The sequence below is a fragment of the Pezoporus occidentalis genome, unplaced genomic scaffold, assembly GCF_034315485.1.
Source record: "Pezoporus occidentalis ecotype Australia unplaced genomic scaffold, CSIRO_AGI_Poc_V1 ctg7, whole genome shotgun sequence".
In the NCBI taxonomy this organism is placed as follows: domain Eukaryota; kingdom Metazoa; phylum Chordata; class Aves; order Psittaciformes; family Psittacidae; genus Pezoporus; species Pezoporus occidentalis.
Window position 1 is genome coordinate 6,379,904 of NW_026916052.1, and position 20,149 is coordinate 6,400,052.

A 20,149-nucleotide genomic window follows, 5' to 3' on the forward strand; every position below is an offset into this window, starting at 1 on the left:
GCTAGCAGCTGTGTTGATGAAATCACAATTCCTTTTGGTGACATCCATATGGAATGTAGAGCTTTGACATTACCATTCAGTAAAAGCTGTGGTCTGATTTTCTGCATGTAACTGTATTAGGCAATTGTTAATTCTATTTGATACTTCATTCAAAAATAAAAATGTTATGGGGAATATATCCAGAATTATATTTGGTGTGAAATATGTTGTGATGGGCTTTGCTCCTGATGTAAATTGTCTGAGTCACAAGAGTCATGGATTTTTTGACTCATAGAGTGATCCAAGTTGGAAAGGACATCATGAGGTTTCTCATCCACCCTCCCGCTCAAAGCAGGATCAGCTATAAGCTCACATCAGGCTGCTGAGGTCTTTGTTCAGTTAGGTCTCAAATACCTCCAAGAATGGACACTGCAGAGCCCTTTTGGACAGTCTGCTCCAGTGCTTGACTGTCCCAAGGACGGCTTCATATAGAAGTTTACATCAGAATTTTTCTGTCTAAAATTCTCTCAAATTGACTTTCATTTTCCACTTGTTAACTATCACAAATGTTCTGATTTTTTATTTCTGTTGTGTCCTTCTTGGGACTTTGGGGTTTGACTGAAAAGTCATGACAACTTTGGGAATATCTTGAGAATGCCATTCTGCTTCCTTTAGATCCTCATAGATCTTGTGATCTCTAAATCCTTTTAAGAATGCCACTTTGTAATTCTTCAAGTCTGAAAACGGCCCTTTTGCATCAGAAGAAATTTGAAAAGATGAAGGTGCCCATTGCACAGGGAATTTCATTGAATCTAACCCACACTATTTTCAGAACAACTCAGTAATCCAGTGGTAGTCACCAACAATAACAACATACCCTTTTCCCACACCACAAGTGATGAAATGCCCTTGATGTCCTGCCATGAAGATAACAGGGACATTATGATCTAGTCAATTCTTATAATCAAGGTGCACAAATAAAATTATATGCAAGACATACTGGACAGCCATAATAATTGTTTCTGAGTTAATTAAGCTATAGATTAGCATATGACATACTCAGTGTTGACAATAAGTGGAAAAGAAGATGCTATTTCCTCCCCAGGGATGCCTAATGCATTTTGAAGTACTAAGAAAAGTCAAGAGAAAAAACAGGGGGCTGGGAGAATCAGAAAAGACTAAGGGAGAGCTACAGATCATTTTAATACAGGCTTCAAATACGGGATATCATACGTATCAAAACAAAATTCATACAGAACAAGTTCCTGCATATCTGGTATTTAATTCAAAATTTCTGATTTGTAGCTATCTTTATTTGCTATTTCTTGCTGTCATTTGTATAAAAACATGGTGAATAAACACCTTTCATATTTAAGGTGAAAATATTATTTGATATCATAAAATGATATATGGAACAAATGGATACTGAAAAAGAGTAAATAAATGACAACAGGCTGGACCTTTTATGTGGCTTATCATCTTTCGTTAACTGTCCCACCTGACACTACAAAAGTGAGGTTACTAAAATTTCTTCTTTAAGTTAGGCTAATGAAGGTAGCTCAGAGTCTCCCAGTAGCCACAAACACAAATATACAAACAGCAAAGGCAAGAGAATTATTTTTAAAAAGTAGATTATACTTCAGACTTTCTATTTTATGATATCTATAATTCACCTTAACAACAAATGAGATTGTCAGGGCTCTAGGTGCACTAATAGGCCATAACTGCCATGAGCTGAGCAATTCCACCAGGGCCCTCCTTGCCACATCCTTGCCCGTGGGCCCTATTTGAGCTCAGGACTGGGGAGCTGTTTCTTGTCTGCTGCACAGGAGGTGTGCCTGTGTGGAGCCTCAATTCTAGATGTGACTGCTGCATGGACCCCGGCTCACTGCTGTATGTGGCTGCTGGTAGACCCTGCTGCCAGCTCTGCCTGCTGTAGCTAGATCCTGTGTAGACTGTGCCCCAGTGCGAAGTGTCACTAGCCTGTGCTGGGATTGTGCTTGGCTTCTGGCTTGTAGCTCTTCATGGAGCAGCACTGCTCTTGCTGACAGAGATGCAGATCCAAAATCAGTAAGTACCTCCAATGGGACTGATACCATCCCTGGTCACAGAATGGCATGGTGGAGAAGCCAGTCCTCTAGGTAAAGCTGAATGTGAGTGAGTTTTCTGTCTCTCATCCTAAGTAGCTCTGCTGTCAGCTCAAGTAAAAGTTTCTTGCTCAGAGCATCTTCTGGGAACTATTTTTTTTAATGACATTTACAGTGTTGAGGATTTCAGTCAGTAAAAGCAGTATTCAGCAGTACAAAAACCTAATACCATGTGCTGCCCCCTCCTTTCCTGACAACAAAAAGCTATAAAGTATCCACTTGAAAAATACCTGGATGGTGGAGTGTTTGTCATATGCCCGCTCCACCCAGCTCTCCTTTAAACGCCTAACAAGGTTCGAATTCCCTGATAACAGAGCATTCAAACGTTAAGCACATAGCTCTTTCATAAGAACTGCCATTGTTGCATTCAGTGTCACACAGAAGTGGGAGGTTTAGTGCAGAGAGGTCACAAGATGTTTTGTCATGCATTTCAGCTGGCTTTGGTCTCAGAAGCTGAAATGCTATGGTAGCAGGAATGCTGACACCCAGCCTATGCAAGCATTCCCTTCATTGCTCGCGTTGTTGGAGCAGCACCCTATGATAGCAGTGAATGTTAAGAGGCTATAAATATGGCAAGAATTCAGAGAGTAGACAGGCTTTTGAGGCTTCCTCAAAATTTGGACGATCATTTAAATATTATTGGGAAGGCTTGAAAGTTAATGCAACAGCTGCTTTCTCATTGGAGGGTCAAGCAATAGCAGAAAAAAAATAATTTCATTGTTCATTTTAGAGTAGCTACCGATTGAATGGTGAAGCTGACTAATTTTGTACATCCTGTTAAAGTATACACATGTAAATAGGAATTTTCTGCATTGATGCTTTGGTTAGCTACTCTGTCACAACACCTGCCTCTTTAGTACTTGGCATATATGGTAGTTGCTACACTCAAGTACTCTGTGGAGACACCTGAACTCTACAAGTTACCATGGCATTTTACCTCACTCTGCTGAAGGGTTCAATTCCTGGAGCAAGCTTACTTGGCTGTGATGGTCCCAATACCTCAACCAGGTTTATCAGAGGTAGCTTGTCTTACACTTTGTATAACAAATATCCTTGTTATTTACCAGCTATTGGAAAGCAAGATACTTGCCAAGTGTTTTAATATGTGTATTCCATATCTAATGGTTAGGAAGGGTGGCTATTACACTTAAAAATCAAATTATTACTAAATGAAAATGTTCAAAGTATCTGTATCATAGCTTCCTCTGAACTTCTTCACATTATAAGCATGGTTGGAGATTTTTAATTTTACACCATTTTATCTCCTCTTTTTCAGTGTGGTGCAAATCATTCCCCTGAATAGATTACATTCAGGAAACTGAATGGATTCCCTGATGACTGTATTTTAGAAACCTTTTGACTATGTTTCATACAGTAAAGAAAACAATACACATTCAGTGTTACATCATGACATAAAAGCACCTATAAAACTGACTGCTGGGATTTTAAAATGACACTTAAATCCTGATTTATTTCCCTGAATGCATCAGTTCTGAGAATCAGACTGAGACAGGTGTCTGGCTACAACTGTAGTTTAACTACACAAATTTGCATCTTCACTTGTTCAATGAAGTCCCAGTTTCAAAGTCCAAACATTACTTGGCAGTCACAAAAAAAAAATTAACAAATTTATGCTCCAATTTGGTGTCATGATAAGCATAAGGAGAGATTTATGGAAATAGAAAAGCTAATAAGTATTCCCACATAACAGCTGAAAATAACATTTGACTCAAGATATAAGAAAAAATATGCTGATACTCAAAACAGGAAAATGCATATTTATGGCTAAGTGTAGTTTACGAATACATCATCTAAATCCTTAATATTGATGTTCCGAATCAATTACAAACCTTCCACTTACATCTATGGCAGCAGTACTATATCCCTTGTTAGCGAGTGCTGTGAAGGAATGAATTTACAAACAAGAAACCCCTTTCTTACCACCAAAAAAAAAAATCCTCACAGTAACTGTCTTAATTCCCAGGTAGAAAATCTGTATTAAGTGGAGATAAAACTGAGAGTATGTTTCTTAAATGTAAGCATAAAAAAGTTTTAGTAATTGTCCCAAATTAAGTATTAAGGTTGCAGGAAATTCAAAGATGAGGTTGTACTTAGAGAAAGCCCCAATACTCTGAACTAACCATGGTCTATTTCTTTCCTCCAAATCCTGTTAATCAATTCTATCTTTTGTATTTGTGTTTGTGTAAACCATTTAGTTTCAGTTGGTTGAAACTTGTTTTAGAGTAATGGGGTGCTCAGGCCATTAAAACTTTGTCCATGCCTGCATGTTTAATACCACTTAATTTTTCAAGACATTTTTCATCTCTGTTTGTCCTATCTATTGTAAAATGACTTGGCTTACAGTGAAGACTCCCTGCCCAGTAGGAGCTATGGATTTACAGGAAGTTATTGTTGCCTTTAAGATATGAAGATAATCACTATTGTTTGACTTGCCAATGTTTATGATCCTAGAGAAACAGAGGTGAAAAAGACAAATGTCAAAAGAACAAAGAAAAAGGAAACATATTAAGAGAATATGCTTGAAATAAAAATATCGAAACATGTTCATATTTAATGCATTCATAGCAGAAAGACATGGCCTATTATGTTTTCAAAATTAGTATCAAAATTACATTTTTTAAATTTTTCTGTGGGGTTTTTGTTTGTTTTTATTGTTGCTGTATGTTGGCTTCCCCCCACCCCACCCCCCCTTCCCCCCCCACTCGAGAAATATACACTGGTGATTGGCATTTGCTCCTGAGCCCTGGTTCCTATCCGTGGATCTTGAACAGTGTAAGGGGAATGCAATTCTTTGGTACCAGACATGGATGTACTGCTATGCAGGCATGCATGAGTTCACAAGCATTTGACACATGAACGCAGTTTAGCTTGTGATCTTGCCGTCTGTATTTCAGGGTTAATACTTTTTTATTTTGAAGCTCATAATGCATAATGGAACTGAGCAGCAATTTGCTGTTATGATGTAGTAGCTATGAGCTTCATATTAGATGTAATTGAAAGCTGTGTTGCTTTTCTTAGGTATAGATTGTCTTCAAATCTGTAAATCTGTCCAGTCTGAAGTCTAGAAATCCGACCTCCCAGAAAGTTGTAACAAGCCTTCTATGATGTGTTCTCACCCTGCTTCCTTTCATGCTCTGCTCTTTCTTTCCCTTCCTTCACTGTACTCTCCTATATCTATGCATTCTTGTCTGCTACTCAGCTGATTTGCTGGGTAGCTCCCTTTGAAATCAGTAACAAAGCTCCACTTGAGGCTCAGGACACTTTTCTGATTATAACATTTTTAGCCTTTTTAGTTGCAAAAGAGTTACTAGGTCTATTCAAATAATGAAATGAATTTTAGTATGCTAATGAATAGATTGACCTTATTTCCTAAATAAAAGAAATTCCTGGAAAGAGACCACGCTTACCACATAACATACTTTCTTGATAGAGTAGGCTACAAAACTATGTCTGTGGGCCAGGCCAGTTAACTTAAGCTGAGAAACCAGATATTCTCTCTAAAGCTTTTCTTTTCTTGTGTTAAGAAGAGCTACTTGAAAGGGTAAATTATCTATTCTGAACTATTTTGACTAAAATCTCTGTCCTGGATTATGTAAAGCAAGTATAACACTGTAGTCCTAGCTGCAGTAGCACAGCATTAGTTACCTGGTTTTTGATGTAATTTTGTGAAAGCCCATAAGTTGTGAAAGTTATCTGATATTCTAAACAGCAATGTCCAAAGATAGGTGGATTAAAAAAACAAAACAAAACAAACTGCAAAAATAATCACATCTATGGTTCTTTCCCCCTTCTCTCAAATGAACGCAAAAACATAGAAGCATACTGCTGAGCCTTTTGGAAAATATGTAGATAATCAGCTCTGCCATGCACTCACTTCTCCGATAACCCACAAGCAAAATTTGTTTAGCTCACAGTTTTCCAAAAATTTGACTAGAGCCTTTTGTATGTGGCTACAAAAGAAAGCAACAAATTCCAGTGCTGCAATACATAGTAACCTGACCATAAACCTACAAATGGAGTCAGCAAGCATGAGGATTGCTGATACAGAACAATAAAAATCGTGGTGGGTTGTTTTTCTTTTCCAAGACATTAATAAAGTCAGAAGGTAGTCAGCCCTGCAATAAAACGCTTTAAAGTTTATGAGTATACTTAAACCTAAGTAGAGCTTTCTCTGATAATCAGACACTGAATGTATTATTTCAGTGTGCTTCTGCATGAAAGGACTAGTATAAATTGATGTAGAGGCCCACAAATGTATAGGGCCATTAAGCAAAATATCAGGAAAGGAAAACATGAATGCTACATTACGATCACCTGAGCTTTCCCCAATGAGTTGGAATGATTCCTTCATAGGTAAGCCTTCAACTGCTTTCAATTTATAACTAACTTTGCATTCATGTCCTGAATTTCTGTACATGTGCTTGAGCTAGAAGGTAGTGGGTAGTCTAGCAGAATCAGTAAATTGAGAGCTCAAGATCCTCTCTACAACAGCTAATCCTGTAGCAGCAATAAGCTTTATAAAGCTGCAGGTGTCTGCACCTTTCCAAAGCTTGACAAGGTGTTTCAACAAAGCAGACCCTGAAAACTTAGAGATACTCCATCTCCATAAATTTTAGGAAAATTCTTTTAATATTAAAAAAAAACAGGAAAAAAAATGGTGGTGGACAAAATATATCTGCTTTCTATTTAAGGCATGATAAAATGTCCAATGGTTTTGAAACAGATCAGGGTAGTAGAAGCAATGTAAAAGAAATTAAGGACAAATATATTGTTAGTAAATCACAAAGAAGTTGTAATGAATAAGGTTTTTCAGTGTCTGACAGACCATAAGGAGAAACACAGCCTATCTTTTAGTCCCACATTTTAAACTATGCATGCTATGATTATGGTCATAAACAACAGATATTGTGTCTGTACGTAGGAAAACAAAGAGCAGTTCTTTTTTAGGAACTATCTGTAGGAAGAACATACAATTTAGTCAACAAAGGAGCTGGAATAACCTCTTGTATTCTTTCCAGTGACTATAGTTCAGTATTTAGCAAAAGGAATGTTTTTGTTCTTTTCTGTGTGCGTTTTCTCTATCCTCCTCCTCTTTCTGGGGAAACATGGGATCTTTTCTGTTCTTGCACCTGGTCTGACAAACAGTACCCCCACTATTTTTACATGTTCTAACCCGCAGCACTTTTCTTCAGACAGCTGCATTTGCTGCGCTCTCTGACCAAAAGGCAAGCCTCTGATCTCTGCCACTAATATCAGTAGGCAATCAGACAGCATGTAGCACTCCAAGTAACAATTTCTTCCACTGTCCATAATGACAAACTGTACAACAATCCTAGTCCAGCAATCCTACCCTGAAATTCTTCTATCAACTCACTGACTTCATCATGAGTTGGCTACTGAATTAATTTCTGAATATGCTTTTTTGCATTTGATGTTTTCTGGGATTGGAAACATACCCCAGAAAAAATCCCAGTTTTAGTGGAATTAACTTTTTTCTGGAAGGTTTTTCAAAGAACCTGTTTTCTCTTAGCTACTCTGCTAGTCATGATGATTCAGATTCATTAAGAGAAGCATGGAAAGGTGAACTTTTAATAAGCAATCGATACTGCAAGAGAGCTTGGAAACTTCAGAAACTTAGATGAAAAATAAGGGGGTTTTGTTGAAAGAGAGCAGGACATATGGTGAAGAAGTTTCTTTGCTAGTTTGTTTGATATTTTGACTGATACTGCATGAAATGTAAATGCAAGTATATCACAGTTTAATTCCAATGTGAAAGAAATGAAAACTTGTTCATAAATTAAATGTGAATCATTTTAAAATGTATTTTCATATGAAACTGATAGGATCTCAAGAACATTAAGTCACAAAATATACATTATGCTATTTGCATTTCTTCTCTTCAACAAACGTATAGAAAAGTGACTTTAAAACACAGGAGATCATCTGCTGACAGTGAGAACAACATTTTTTCCATTTTCAGACAGTAATTATAGCCTTCAAATGCTAGAGAATCTTAAGAAGGTTGCAAATAATTTATGGGGTTTCTTGGATGCAATTTTTTTAAAGGAATATAATTTTATCTTATTATTCTTCTTTTTTAAAATATATTTAGTCCAGTTGTCAAAACTTCTAAGCAAAGAGTATACATATGTAAATTACCATATATCAGTACCTCAGTATCTGAGAGAAATTAAACTATATAATGGAAACAGCAGTTTTTCTGCACCTCAAACTCCCACGCTTACTTGTTACTTTTGAGAAGACAAGTGCTAAGGATTTATTGCTACTACGTGTTTACAGTTTAAATTAATCCCATTTGCGTACAGATTTATCCCAAAAGACATCTTTGTAGGATTTTATAAAATCAAGAGACCCAAGTTACTTTGGACCAGCATAAAGAGAGCATTCCAGAGATAAAGTTTCTCATGGGAAAACATAATAAATTAAGAGAGAATGAGAAGAGCTTCATCAGACACCTAGTTTAACCTATACTTACTGATTTTGTAAAGAGAGGAAACCTGTCATGTGGGGAAGATTGAGGTATGCTCTTAAATTTAGGGGTGAATTTTTCAGTGCTTGAATTTTAGAGATTATAATTGGAAAAAAAAAAAGTCAAAAGTTCCTCCTGTTTTCTGGGTGTAAATGCTGTGCTTGGTCCAGCAGTCAAGTGCACTTTTCCATAACAAAAGGATTCTAATGCTTTACCAAAAAAGCTCATGGCAGCTAAACTTTGATCTTTGAGTTAGAAAATCCGAATAAAGCTTCTTTTTTTGGGGGGGGGAGAAAAAGTTCAGTTTTGAATCAAATTATTCTTAAAAGCAATAAGGGAGGATTATTGCCCCAGAAAATCTTCAGAACTTCAAATTTTGCAAATGCACTGGTGTTCTGACAAGATCGACTCTATAGGGGTATGTTTGGCCCTTCTCTGCCTGAATATGCTGTTATGTAAACTATTCATATGCCATGAAATACATAGTTTAAGCACTGTATCAAGTTAAAGTTGCTACAGACACCCTATCCTTTCCAGTTGTAAAAATTGACTGAAACACTGAGGGAAAGCAATGGAGGGACAAAAGATTGGAAGAATATTTGATGGCAAGTTCATTTGGTTGATACAGGCCTAAGAATATTCTCCTGTAAGAATCCATTCTATCCATTACCAGCATGTACTGTGCTCTGTAACTGCATGCATTAATTGGCTATTCTACTGATGCATGACAGTACTGAAAGCATGTGGATATAATATCTAAAGGCTGGAAAGAATAAACAAACACTTTTAGATTGTTCTCCCATTCTTTTAGTGCTGGAAGACAGCAGAATGACATAGTCAAATATCTTGATCCAGTAGATCAAGATTTTTAGTTGCATCTCTAACATACCTTCACAGTGCACATCTTCCTGATCGTTCTGCAGAGATGTATATTTTTGCAAGGTAGTTACTACATTCTGCCATCAAACCACTTGGGATGTCTATTTGTCTGAAAAAAGTATAGCAGCCTTTTTTCCAAATATTTAGTCTGCTGAACCACTGGCCATGCTCTGCTTCTTCCTTCTTTTGTCGTTCCCCAGCAATGCTAAGAAGTGAGATACACAGTAATGTCACTGGAGGCTCTGGGAATTATTCAGACCTACATAAAATCAGATTTTTTGTTTTCTGCTTTCAGGGCATTCACAGAATTTCCTGATGTACAAAAAACAGCTTTGCAGGACAAAATGTAGTATTGTTTCAGATTTCCAGATGTTAGTCTGCCAAGATTTGGCTCTGGAAGTGAGTGCAAGGTACAATTACTGAGCTGCCAACTGAGCTATGCTTAACATCTTCGAAGGACAATGTGTGCTACCTTTTGTACATACTACTAGTTGCATTTAGCACTGGAAGGAATATATATTTTGGGTGGTTTCTACAGTTTACTCCAGAAACTTCTTTTCTATAGTGCCAGATGCTGACAACATAAAACACTGAAATGTGAGCTAACCTTTAAATTCAGTTCTGACAGGGTTTTTTTGATCCTACAAAAATAACATACAGGACAAATAACATGATCTTGCAAAAGAATCTTAACATACAGTGATGCACTCTATGAAACATGAAAACAGAAGAGAACAATGTTCTGAAATTGATTAAGAAGGAAACCCAACTGAAAAAGAATTCTGGCGCAGTACATGGCACTACAGCATAATGAATAAACAGCTCATAAAATTTCTGAATGAATCAACTTTTATTCTTTAGTCTGTATTTGCCACTGAGTATTCTTTGTTACTTGTTCCTGTTCTCTACCAGGCAGCCCACTTTTTCCATATAAAACAAATGTCTTTTTAAGGATTAAAATTACATTAAGCAAAGTGAAGTAATTATCTACTGTGTTATATGCCCTATCAAAATTAGTCTGACAGTTCATTTCATTGGTTTAGCTATATAATGCTGCAGAAAAAAAGGAAATCAATAGAATTGCTAATACATATTTTGATTAAACTGGGGTAACACATTGTAATTAAATCCATAGATTTTGATTTAAAGAATAAAATAAAATTCTACCTCTAAACTATGTGGCTTCCATTTATGAGATGCTGGAGTAAGAAAGTAATTCAGTAAGGAAAACCAAAATCAAGTCTAATTCAGTTTTCAGACAAAATATTTAGCTAAATTCAGTTTTAAAATATAAATGAAAAGAAAAATCATATGCTAATCTATCTTAAATATCGTCATCCTGTTTATTTTACTAGACAATGTATTTCCAAATAATAACAGCAAAATTATCTGACTCCTGGCACTATTGAAAAGTTGTTTCTGAATCAAATTGCAGAAACAACCCAAAAGCACAGGACGTAGTATTTTATAATACTATGAAAGAAAATTACTTTCTATTGTACCCATTGCACTTTAGGAGAAAGTAAAGATGGTAGATGTAATAGCAAACAAGTAATTTAGTGGTTGGAGTACACAATAAGAGAGGTATTCTTGGCACAGTCAATAGGTTGGTATATAAATAAGAAATGTTTATATATATTACTCTATTTCTCTTTATACATGTATTTAAGTAGGTCAATGTTACCTTTTAAAAACAGTTACAGATCATCTAGTGAAATACCACAATAAAGTCAGAATATACTACACTCAGTACATGATCAGAGTAAAATGTGATAAAATGGCTCTGATATCTATTATTGAAAAATACAATAAAGGACATGAATAACAGTTACTAACGCTATCATCTTCAGAATGAAAATGTGGCTAAGCATTTGAGCTGGACAATTTCTGCTATGAACTTCTAGAAGTAGCTGCTCTTGAGCCTCATAGAAAACAGCATATTCAGAAGCACAGGAGAGTGTAGAGTGTATAGTATAGGAGAGTATTATTTTGTTCTGATTCAGAGAACGGATTTCTCCCTCTTAGCCAGCAAAACTTCTCGTTTCTCGGCTTTCTTGTTGGTCATTGTGGTTCCTAGCCCTTGACAGCAGACTGCCATTTTAAAAAGTTTCTTGACATCTTCTTATCTTTGATTTCACCTGTTCTCCTCAACTTCCAGCCTTTTTCTGTTTTACCTCTTACTGTATTTATTTCAGTTTCAACCACACCTTTTTGCTTTTCATTTTTGCTCTATCTTCTTTCACTTGTTCTCCTACATGGATTTCTTTCTTTCTTTTTTTTTTTTTTAATGAAATACTACCTAAAATATTTAAGTTCAGTGTAAATCCTCACACCTTTGGCTTTATGGGTGATGTAGATCTCTGCTGCGAGGAAGCTTGTACTTATTTATGGGGTACTAAAAAGGTGCAGAGAGAGAAGCAGAAAGAATTTTTATAGTCACAGAGAGGCTAATTCTTGAATATTTGTATTGATTCTGTCTTGCTCAAAATAAAAGGTGAAAAGTTGGCAGAGGTACAGCAAAGAACCACAAGGCCTCAGAAAACATCATACAGTGTGAGACTTCAGAAGTGCAGTATGATTTAGCTGTTCAGAAAGAAGACTGAAAAGTAACTTGACAGTACGTAAATATCTTCATGGCAAAAAAAACACTATCTACTAAAAAGCTCTTTGATCTTATGAAGGGGGATATCACTAGAACAAGATGCTGAGTACCAAAGTCAAATTCAAATGCAAATGGAAAATTCAATGCAGATTAGGCATGCTATTTCAACAGTAAGAACATCCGGTCACTAGAAGAAATACAAACCAAACAGGGGCTTCAAATAATGTGTGGATGCCTTTGTGGAAGGTAAAATCCTGTCAACCTCTGAGCTCTTCTTTTTTTGATAGGAGGCATGTTTAATACAAACACATCTTATCAGGCAGTCAAAATCAGAGCTGGTGGTCTGCTTATCTCTTTGGCTTTGAAATCTATGAATCCCATGACATTCAGCAACCCAGTGGCCTCAGTTCTACCAATCTTGCCTGTGCATTTTTCTCCTGATTCCACAGTAATTGTACAATGACCAGGTGTTTAATATAGAAGGTTCTTTTGAAGTACTCAGTTTATATTATTAACTGAAATCTCAAAACCTGCTTACAAATCTGTGGCAAAGTAGAAAGCGTACCTCATATTGCTTAGTAACTATAGAACTTACTAAGCCTTATTAGTTTATGAAGTTTCTTCCTTGTTAAGGTTTTGGGGACCAGGATCATTAGCAAAATTAGGCTCTGTTATTAATTCATCTCAGGAATTCTAATAATTACAAGTTGTGTGCTGCAGATAAGAAAACTGAGAGATATGAGGCTAGATGTTTTCAAGACATATGCTTCATCTCTCCTGCAGGAAAATGAAAAAAAAGAAGACTGCAGCTGTATTAATGGAACAAGCACTGCTCCTGTATTGCCTATACTGTTTAACCGTTACCAGGCACGAATGCTGAGCCACTAGAGAAGAGGTTTGGGATATTTTATTTGCTAATACAGACATAAGCCATAGAATCTAAGGCTATTTATATGAGACAATTTCATCCCCTAAGAACTGGATTAAAATACTTTTAATAAATAAATCTCTTTAATAAATCTGTTCAATCCTATCTTAAATGCCATTGCAGAATTCTGAATATGATACATAAATTGTTCTAGGGTTCAATATCTACACTTGCAACTAGAACTTAATGTAAGTTGAGCTTGAAGCTAACAACTTTTAGTCTTTGGAAACTGTATTATCCTCTGTTGGCAAAATTAAGACCTACCAACTGCTTCTACCGTTCTTTGTCATGAGTAATTATCTATGTCTTCTCTCAACAGTTTCTGTTGTGTATGAAGGACTAAAGTGAAACCTGTAAATTTCATGTTTCAGGGGATCTTTTCTCATTCTAGAACACTTTGAAATCTTTCCAATATTCTTCTTGAAGTGTGAGCATCAGCTTTGAACACAGCAATGTCACAATAGTTTATAGTGAAATGTGCACAGACACCTTTGACTTGATAGTCCTCCTCTTATAAACATTGTATTATCCCATTTAACCATAGCACTGTGCCGAGAATCCCTGTTTAGGTAGTGATCTTCAATGACCTTATGTTCTTTCCTGAGTTGTCATTTTCAAAGGCAAGCTGTATTATGTAAGTACAAGGTGTATACTTTGTTTCCAGGTTTAGTAAACTGCACCTAGCTATCTTAAAACAATTTCTCTGCTATCTGGTGATTTAGGGAGCTTTTGATTTGTCGTCCTTTTTTCATACCTTAACAGACATTTTTTAGCTGCAAAGGCTTTGTAATATTACTTGTATGATCAATCAAAACATGGACAAACACCAGTCAGGAAGTAATTCCCTCTGAGAGATCTCTTTGTTTGTGGCCATTGCTGTCTTCCCACAAATGACAGCATTTTGACAACTGCTTGTAAGACAGTCCTTAATTCACCTAGTAGATCTGATTAATTCCGCATATTACATCACCAAAACAAATCAATTGAAAGATTCATGTATACTGGGTCAACATGCATCATTAAATGTCTTGTTTGCAAAAGATGCTGTGTATATTTAACATCAATTTAACAATCTTAAATTAATTGGGAGAGTTTACCTTTTCTGTTTATTCATTTTTTTTATTTGTTAAAATCTTCTCTGCATGGGATTAGAATAATGAGTATTATTCTGGGTATGCCAGTTGAAAATCCATAGTTCTAGGTGCATTGCAAATGTGGATAAAATTAATTTTGGTGATTTTTGCATTGGTAAAAAAATCATTAGATATACTCTTCCCTAACTCAAATCAGTAATTAGACTGAATATTTGTGAGTGTTTTCTGTGATTCAGTGAAAGATTCTAAGTTAAAAAGATTTTTTTAAATTAGTGATTAAGATAACACAGAACAAAACAGACGCAAAATATGTTGCTTTGGGTTTCTCTAATTTTAAGTACTTAAAACTTAATAAATGTGTTATTTATAACATATATAAATATTGATTAAAATCTCCCAGATAGGCTGTGGTTTAAGTAACGATATAAAGTATTTGTATACCTTTTACCCATATTTTTTCTACATATTTTAAAACCTGTGAAAGAACAAAGATTTACAGAAATATCTTGTATTTACAGCCAAATCCATGCTATACCCTTACTCCCACTATTGTCACAGATTCAATCCCCCTTTGCTACTTGTCAGATGTTTCGCTTTCCCTCAGTCTCGTTCCCAGTGCTCTAAAGCACCATGTGATAGGAGATTTGTATATAGAAAGAGATACACATGCACACATGCATGCTAATAAACACCCATGCAAACATATACACACAATCACAATAAGGACTGTTCTATAAATTTGGGTAGCTTGCTTGAACTTAGGTATGCAAATGTCTTAAAAGTTAATGATTGCTAAATTGGTGAACAAATCATAGCTCATGATGCTCTGGGGTTTTAATATTTGTATTTAGCAATTGGTCTCAGCAACCCTAACTACATATTAGCACATCATCTGCAGCTTTAGCAATCATAAAACAAACTGGAATTCAAATTTGATCATTGATTTTGTCTTTTGCTTTATGTTCATAGTTAATTACAAGGGATGGAGAGAAGATCCTGTTTTCTAGTAGCTGAAGTTCAACAAGAATATAATAAAAGATTGTTATAGAAAAATTTTAACAATGATGTTTCTGGTAAAATCTCACTTCTTTCATTATGTTCTAACACAGCCAAAGCCATGTTATAGAGAATTAAGGGTCCATAATATTGAAGAATTATCAGAGTACATGGGATTTGTTATATCTTAATTTAAATGAAGACATAGTTGTCTGTTTAGTGCTGATTTAAGAATGCACACTTGAAGCATCAATAACGAACAGCATGTGATTCCCTGCACTTCTATTCTGAGTGATTCATCTGTTAACTGTGCGGAATGAAAATTAAGAGAATGTGTTGTGACATACTATGTTCTTTGATGGAATGTTTTTTTTATTTGATATTGCAGCATTCTTTTGTGTGCAAGATTTTGGTGAACTTTCTTGAGCGGCCAGGGAGCCCTGAAGGCGTATCAGCTAACACAGTTTTTAAACCTGTAATTCAGCAGGTAGAACTGGTTTATCAGCCCTGGGAGCCAAATCAAAACAGGTCAGTTTCTCTACCTTTTTTTTTTCTTAGTAGTAATAGAATTTTGTTGCCATTCTTGTGTTTGTAACTTCTTTTGCCACTGAGTCAAACTTTGCAAAAGACAAGCTATTTAAGCAAGCTGCAAAATGTATTTATCAGCCTCTACGCCATCATTTTCAGATATACGTACTTTTTGTTGCATGTCATGTTAATAAGTGTTAGAAAATACCTTATAGGAAAAGATAGTAAATCCATTCTCTACCCATGTTCTGTTCACGTGAAAATGTGAAATGGTTTTGCCTTACACCACCCAGACATTCCTGTTTTCTCAATAACAAAGAAAAAAAAATAAATGCAGAAAGCCAGATCCTAACCATAGAAAATGCCAACCACCTGCATCACAAACAAAATTTGGCAGGCGCACATAGAAAACTGAGTGTCACTGAAGTCGACAGCAAAACCCCTGCTAATTTCAACACTCAGGAGTTTGTACTGAGTGTGTAAAAGGTAAGCAAATTAACATGTATAACTTAAACTGAACACAGACAAGCTGATTTTTCAAGGTAATAAAAGGTACTGCTCTCAAAAACTGCAAAAGAAAATGAAAATTTTAAATTACTTTTCATATGCTGTCAAGTACAGGTTTCTGTAGCTTCCCATTTATCCTTTCTTTATATGGATTTCGAAAGTCTACCAAACTTGTATCTGCAAAAAATCTGTGCAGTAAGGTAAGCATGAAGAGGACATGTTCAGAATCTTGCAAATGAGATGACTAATACGCATGAAACCAATGGACTCAATATCCTGAGGCATGAGCAAACTGTCACCACTGACTGGTGACTCAGAAGTGCAAATGCTTCCTTCAATCTAAAAAACATTAATGTGGGAGAAAGGCAGATGTTACTAAAGAATACAGGGCTTACTCTATGGCTGAAGATTAATTTCTCATCCTGAGCCTAATCAGAACTACAGGGAGAAAAAAAAATAAAAATAAAAAGGCATATATGCTTCTGATTAAGTTGATTTCTGTGTTTGTTACTCCTATTGTATACGATTTGTATTGCTGTGAACAATTTTCTTCACGCTGTTACAGAGCTAAGAGCAGAACCAACCTGTTATCCACCACCTGTCTGGATATGGACAGTATGCATCTACAGACTTCAGCAATTAAGGTTTTTTACAGCTAGAAACTAGTTTAACTAAAACATGTATTTTTGTACCTCACCTACGTTACTTCAAGTTGTCTAATATGCTACCTATCATCAGTTTTTCATCAGGTAGATTTATTTTCTCTGATACAGAGCAAGTTTAATCGTCAGTGACCATTATTACAACTGCTAAATAAAGTAGCACAAGCTAAATGTGTAATGTTATTTCAGATCAAAATACACTTTGGCCAGTATTCCTCTTCCTTTGAGATATCATGCACATTTTCAATTGTTAACACATTTGCAAAATGTATTTGTGTCCTTGTTCAAAGAAAACTGCTGACTGAGAACTACCAGGAGTTTATCTTGTTGCCACTGATTTTATCCTCCTATTGCCTTTTACACAATTAGTACTGCATATTTTAAATCTGTCTGGAATATGCTCTATTTTATTGAACAATCTGCAAGCAACAGAGAAAAGTAACATAGCACTGTCACCACTTGGAACATAGTAGGCTGATAATTTTGCTCATAGCAGGATGCAGAAGAAACACATTACTTATTTTTTCGGAATGTGCTAAGTATAAAGATCTAAAAGGTGGGGTTTAAGGCTATTGCTGAGGGGCAGATTGGTTACATGCAAAAACTGTTTACACAGAAACTATGTTGCAAAACTCCGTGTACAAGACTGTTTCTTGGGAAGAAGAAATATTTAATGGTCATTCTAAAGACCAGTCTTTATGAAATACAGTGATGGGGAAATCTCTGAAAATTCAAGCCAGATGTAATTTAGCAAATCATTGTAGAACAACAAATATGCAGTCTAGAGTGAACCTGGAGTCTGAATATCAGAAAACATCCTGTTCTCCAATTTTATCAGGTGCTTTAATGAAAGATATTTCCCTACAAATAATGCCTATCATACCTTCTTACAATTTCACTCAACTCTAATTAAAAAAAAAAAAAAAAGCCATTTTGACAGCTCATTCCACCAGATGGAACTGTTCATAACACATTTTTAAATGTTCTTGTTCAGACATTAGCACATATATTATACACAGCATGCACAGTATGTATATGCTAAAAGTCCATCACTGAGACAAAACAACAGAGCTACTAAGCAGCCTGAATACTTTTTTCTAGGCAGATTTAACTAAAAAAAAATTGCTATAATACCAAATTTTAGTTATAAATTCAATTACAGTAGAAACTGGCTATAATCAATGCATCCTGCTATATTCTTGTGTTTGCTATGAGGGTTTTGGAGGGTGTAGTTGTGGGGTTGGATTATCTGTTTTTGAGGTTTTGGTTTTGTTCCCCCAAGGAGCCTGATTGCTTCCTATTGATTGTCCTTTAAGGAGGCACTGACATTGATAACTGGCATTTTGGAGCGGGACATAAGTGATTAACGCTGGAAGAAGAAAATCTTATTTCTTATTATTCAAAATGCATAAATTTTTCTTGTAATGCAGTAGCTTTCTGGCCCTTTCCTATTGTGCTATGGAAATTCTTGCACGATTATTGTGAAATCGCACAGCATACTTTACGCAAGCAAAGTACTAAGATTAAAAAAAGTAATACTTAACAAATACTAAATAAAAAATAATATATATCTACTTAATAAAGAAAAATTATTGCACAATAAACAGTCTAGGTAAGAAAAGAACCCCCAGAGGTTAGTTGCCTCAGCTCAGACTGGGACTCTACATGTAGGATGACAGAAAGAACTTCTCTTAAGCTTTGCCCTCTGTAGCTCTACCTTATGCTGAAGATGGACCTTTCTGAGCAACAGAGCTTCAAGCAGGCCTTTTTAGGAGGCCGTCACAAGTGTCAAAGCTCTGCTTGAACAAAATAGAGAATCAAGACTGTTTTGATCTCCATTTTTGTGTGTGTGTGTGTGTTGTGAAACCATTTAACTGTTAAGAAAAAAATGTAGACATCGAATTGTTGTGATTTCATTGGTAATAATTACATGTAGCAAACATACACACTACCTTGTTTGAGAGAGTGACCTGAAAGATGCAATTTACACAACATGTGCAGACTGAAACAGTATATTCTTTGATTCTACAGATCACTTAGGGAGATCTGGTATACAATGATTATCAGTTACTTACAACTAGGAGCTAATCATTCTTACATTTACCAAATACCTTATGTACAATTCCTGGGAAATGATGGCTTTTTTCTGAACATTTTGATGCATTCTCTTAATATTTTTTACAAACAACCATTTAAAAATGTATAATGCATCTCATAAAAATCTAGTCACTACTCTACAGAAACAAATTTTTGTAGTAGTATTTTATTTGCATAAAGCTGTGAATGACAGCATGATGAACAAACTCCATCTCCCAAAGATAAAGTGGATGAAAGTGAACTAAAAATCAATGGCTGTCTGTTTTTGTAGATCGCTCTATTTAGGTGCTTACTGCTATAAGCCGACTGTGCGTAACTCTAAAAGGATTATTCCATGTTGACATGTGTTGTAAATGTATCCACAACCAGCGCAGATGGCATAAAATGCTTAATGTTGTTTTCAGATGACATGTCATGCTGTGGGAGGATATGGCTGGAATAAATACATTTTATTTTACCTTCTGACATTTTTCCATATGATTTAATTATTCAGAATATAATTTAAAAAAGAGCTTCAGTGTGAGATCTATTATATACTCATAATTGTAAATTTAATACTATGTCAAATATGTTTTTGAAAATAAATTTGCATGACAGGTAAATAATATAACATTCGGTTGCACTTAGTTTAGCTTATGTATTTTTCCCAGAGAAACAGGTGATTATGAGTTTACTTTTCCCTTCACCTACAGATTCTGAATAGTTTATATAAGTGATTACTCAGATGTCAACATATAAGTTCACAAAATTATTCTTTCATTACTAGAGAAATAAAAGAGTGATTCTTCCCTATTTTGACTATGTCTTTTGATGATAAAAGAAAAAAACCTAACAATAGTTACATGCAGAAGTGGAAAGAAAAAAGCATAGATTCTGTGACAGCTCTGTGCAGATGCAGAGGAATCAAGTACAATAACCTTTTACATCCATTAGTCAAGAAATAGCACTGCACAGATACTTTTTTTTCTTAGTGCAGAACAAAGAGCCTGAGCTCGTGCATCACTGAATGTGAGGCAGCAGCTTCCCATCAGGGAATGGCTCTTGGGGAGGCCACAGGCAAAACAACGCAAACTGTAATTAGAATACTTTTCTCTCACATTCTGGGAATAAACGATCTTTTCATTGTTCATGTTTACACAATTAACAAAATGCTCAGCTGCATTGTAGTGACTATAGATGGTACAGTAGCAATGCTGTTATAAATAATATATATGACAAT

The 20,149-nt window shown here is 35.5% G+C and overlaps 1 protein-coding gene and 1 long non-coding RNA gene across 5 annotated transcripts in view; one reads left to right on the forward strand and one right to left on the reverse strand.

Annotated features, from left to right (window-relative positions):
• PACRG (parkin coregulated) overlaps positions 1-20,149 on the reverse strand; it is a 240,929-nt gene that overhangs the window by 46,823 nt on the left and 173,957 nt on the right. The window lies entirely within an intron of this gene.
• LOC134175674 (uncharacterized) lies at positions 1,959-18,764 on the forward strand. Its single transcript, XR_009969102.1, has 3 exons — positions 1,959-2,049; positions 15,525-15,664; positions 18,150-18,764. It is a non-coding gene; the product is annotated as an uncharacterized LOC134175674 (long non-coding RNA).